General features: G+C 32.4%; 1 protein-coding gene across 2 annotated transcripts in view; it reads right to left on the bottom strand.

The window, feature by feature from the left end:
- Positions 1 to 1,667: 1,667 nt before the first annotated feature.
- The window catches only part of ARL5A (ADP ribosylation factor like GTPase 5A), a 25,958-nt gene continuing 22,956 nt past the window's right edge, over positions 1,668 to 4,669 (bottom strand). For both annotated transcript variants that reach the window (XR_002780090.1, XR_002780091.1), the window contains exon 7: positions 1,668 to 4,658. The gene's annotated coding sequence lies outside the window, so the exon portion shown is untranslated. The remainder of the gene's footprint in view (positions 4,659 to 4,669) is intronic.

Below are 4,669 nucleotides of genomic sequence, written 5' to 3'. Positions count from 1 at the left end.
GAAAATGAAATATATAGGAAAAGTCTCGATCAAATAAGTGTAAAATAAGACATGTTTATCTTTTCATTAAAGTGGAAAGGCTTCCTTCAAAAAAAAAAAAAATATGGAATAGGCATTCTCAAATCCCATCAGACCATTTAATCCAGTAGTTTCACTTCTGGGATTCTAGCCAATTACTCCTAACTATGAAAAAATCTTTCAGTGAAAGATATCCATCAAAATCCTTCTTGACTTATGATGGAATTATGTCCTGATAAACCCAATGTAAATCAAAAATATCGTAAGTCAAAAATACACTTAAAAACATCTAACCTACCCAAAACCATAGGTTAGCCTATCCAGTTTCTACTGAATAGAGATTGCTTTCGCACCATCATAAAGCTGAAAAATTTTAAGTTGAACCACCATAAGTTCAGGACTGTCTGTACAAAAAAATAATGGAAATACAGTAGAATATTATTTGGGGATCTAACTACTAGAAGCATCCAAACATTTGAACTACTTCAACAAGATTTCACCTACTTTGATACAGAATGATTTGCTGAAACGTAAGGCATGTAATAACTGGTCACTCAGGCAGCCAAACTCGTGGAATCTCAAAAGGCTGGTAGCAGTCATAAGGAACACATTTGAAAAGATTACGAGAGGCTATTTTATGTTGTAAAAATATCATTCTTTTCATGGGACAAAGGTAATTTACTAGCAAAAAGAGGATATCCCAGATGTAAAACCTAAAAAAAAAAAAAAAGGTCATAAAAGATCAAGAAAAAGATGACACAGATCTTGCCCCAACAGAGCTGTTGTACCATTTACTATTTCAGGGTCTGCAGATGCTTACAACAAACTCTGGGACCTTCCTGACATTCCAAGATGCAGGTCCATACAGATTTCAAAGAAGTAAAATTTGTATGTATTTGTACTGCATGATGCAAAAACTAATGAGAAAAACATAAGCACTTTGTATCCCTTCTGAAGCAAGGCAGAATTAAGTAAGAATTGAGATAAGAATTAAATGAGGTAGTATGCTACAAATACGTAGGTAAGGAAAATGTACCTATGGTGGGAAAAGCCCACAAAAATATTAATAGTTCATTCACTCATTCATTAATTCATCAACACATATGAATTGAACACTTGTTACATACTACATACACACTATGCTCAGCACTAAGAGATATAAAATGATAAGCACAACTCATGGTGACTGGTGTTCTCAAGCTTACATTTTAGTGGAGGGAAGAAAAGACTGATATTCAAATAAACATATGCATGGGGGTGACTTCTCTCCCCCAACTTTTACTCATTTTTCTTCTGTTTACTAGCAACCATTCTTATAAATATTCAGTTTTAATAACATTCATTTAAAATGACTCGATTTTCCTCAACATTGTAAGACCAATTAACCACTTAAAACCGGTCACTATTATCAGGTTCATGTCCAATTCAAATATCCGTAAGTAAAAGATAGAATGTTCTCTATTAATTGACTAAGTGCCATAAAAAAGTTCTTAGAGAAGATCAAGACAATGTTTTTTTCCATTTTCATAATGGAAATACCTTTATAATTGCCCTGGCAGATCCCAGCCTTGGACAGTTAATAGAACTACCATCAACAAATCTGCACACATTCAGAGAATAAACCAGAATAAAAACACTGACAACACAGATGGATGAATAATAATTATAATTAGCCCTTTCAAAAAGAAAAGGTATACGTAAATAGTACATAATAGAGTAACAACTGAAGTCTTTTTTTCTTTTTCTTTGTACTCAGTAAAGCATAAAGCAGAGACAATATTTTATCCCAGGTTAACATGCAACTTTTTTAAAAAGTTAATGTACATATTAAACATAGAAATTCACCAGTAAAATCTCATTTGTCATTTCCCCCCAAACATACTTTAACATTATTCTTTTATTTCAACATAAACAAGGTCCTATTACTGGTCACCTGACCCGATGCCTTACAATTCTGTAGCTTGACACTGTTACAAGTATAATGAAATAACACAACTGCAAAGCAGCTGACTGTACTTCTTTAACCAATGGAGAGGTCCTACCTCAGTTTGCCACTCCCTCTCAACCTGAGCACAAACAAAATTTCTCCCAGCCATCTGTGAAGCTGTCTAATCAGGAAGATCTTGACGCCTGATCTCCCTAGGTACTGAACACATCAGCACTGATGAAATACAAAAGCACCCAAGTGCTCTAACATCATCACTTTTTGGAATATTCCTTGAGTGCAAAATTTTCCTAGTATACAGAGAAACATAAGTTCATAAAACAATAAAGACAAATTTCCTACCTTTTCTTGCATACGAAGCTTGAATCAAACCATTTTATCATATTAGAAATTCGAGTACAACAAACCTAAAAATTTTCAAAAGGTAATCTAGTTTGTTGTTTTAAATGCAGTTTCGATTATGTCAATATACATAGAGCTCAACTGGGGAGAGGGAGTTACACAAAGAGACTAGTTGGAACACATTTTCATCTAGGTTTTTCTAGGAAAATACAATAAGCAAGGAAGATCAATATCTACAAGAAGAATTTGTCATATTTAAAATCGATACAATTAGTAAAATGTATTTTAAGTACAAATTAAAATTAGCATACATTTATCTCATCTCTAGGAACCAAAAAGAGCCCTCATTAGAGCTTCCTCTTCAATGTGGTATCTTGAATATTAACCCAGAAAGTATCTTTAAAAGTGCTCTGCAGATATTATCTCCTCTCAAGGAATCATACAGAGACATAATGTAAGAAAAGGTTATCTGAGTCTAAAGGATTAGTTTCAAGCAAAAATAATTAGAGGAATTCTGTATATCATCAATATATGAAGTTTTGGAAAAGAGTATACATTACAATAACTTAAAATCATATACACATTTCATTTTCCATGCAGGATGATTTAAAATGATGAACACAATGTAATTGTAAGCCACTGAAAATACGGTCAAGTCTTTGCCCTAGAGTTTACAGTCACATTTTATGGTTAAAAAAATATATATATGTGAGAAACATAATAGGGTTTATCAAATATTTTGGTTTCTAAGTAGAATCTAGACAAAGAGGAAGGATTTTGGTGGGTACACACACAAAATGGCTCAAGATCTAAATAACATGTATGACTCAAAATTGCTAACCACTAAATATAAGGAAAATTAAGAGGCTATTCTTAACATAACAAACTTTTACTAAGTTTTACAACACGCAATATAATTTTCTGTATGTTAAAATTATTTTTAAAAGAAATAGGGTTCAGTTTTCTAGTCTCTTCATTAACTAACATCAGGGTCACAGAATATTTACATTAGGAAGGAGAAAAAAAATGGTTTCATGTTTCCTTAAACTGCAGTTTGTTGAGGGTTATTGTGGGTATTTTCAATTTCAAGGCTTTTTACTGAAATAAAACATAAATTGTGACCTAGGAAACCTCAGGGCTGTGTCATCAGTAAGCCAAACACAGATAATACAATATAAAACATATAATTTATTAGAGGACTTAAAAATCAACACGAATCAATTTTAGGCACTTCTTGAGTACAGACCATAGGAATTTTCTACCAAAGATCTAGCAGGCAAGACCATAAAGATTGAAGCTTTAGTGTTTAGGATATACAAGGGCTGGACAACTGATAAAAAATACTGCATAATTAACCCAACTGTATCCTGGTACAATTTCTTTACAATTCCACACACAATTTTAGGGTTTCATAGAAGTTACTTTTTAGCATCCAAAGTTTTTAAATTCTTTCTTTCCTTTACCATTATGGTTTTAAAATTATCATACATTCTTTGAGGGAGCACAATATTAGAGTTTTGTTTTTATATAAATGCAACTTGAAAGTTCAAGTATTTTCTATGACAGCAACTACAGAGTCAACATATGACAGTTGATGATTTTTATATCTTTTGAAGCCCATTTCAACAGGTTTATTTTGTAAAGATAGTCTCTTATTACTAATTCTTTTAGACATTTAATGTTTATCTTTTTTAAGTAAACACGAAGAAAAAAATGGAATGTGGCCTATTTTTAAGGATGTAAAGATGTCTTCAGGTTAAACACTATACATAAATCTGGTTTGACATCTTTTTCTCACTGAAATTATTTGTACTGGTATTCTTGAAAATGAAACCCATTTTTGGTAATGGAGAGATAATACTCAAAATTCAATCCTTTCCACATCTAACTTATTATCTCAAAGAGCTGGCAAAGTCAAGGTAGTTCTCTTATCTTTTTGAATCTACTTTCCGGCATGTAAAGCTAAAATTAAGAACCATTAAAATGTTAAATACAAAATAATTTAAGGTTTCTATTATTGCATTTATATGCTGAATACACAGCAAGCCAGTCTTTTGATGTACTCAACAATTCTGACAGTACTCTCTAATGAACAAAGTACAAATCAATGAATCAAGCCAGAGGTGGAAGGATAGCAAAAAACTGGAAAACCTGTTTAGAAACTAGAGGTTTTGGGAACAATAGATATAGACAAAGTTTAGAATACCTCCAGGACCAAGATGACATATCTTCACTGATGGTGAATAAAGATACAAGACAGCAAGGAATGGCTGAGCTACGGGAAAGCTGACCCTCAAGCAAAAAGTTCCGGATTATATTTGGGAGCAGTCAAAGTTAAGTCATGCAAAGAAACCTGGTCTCTAC

Source organism: Pteropus vampyrus, unplaced genomic scaffold (assembly GCF_000151845.1).
Source record: "Pteropus vampyrus isolate Shadow unplaced genomic scaffold, Pvam_2.0 Scaffold2, whole genome shotgun sequence".
Taxonomy (NCBI): domain Eukaryota; kingdom Metazoa; phylum Chordata; class Mammalia; order Chiroptera; family Pteropodidae; genus Pteropus; species Pteropus vampyrus.
Note: the sequence above shows the minus strand (reverse complement) of the source record. Positions and strands in the feature narration are given on the sequence as shown.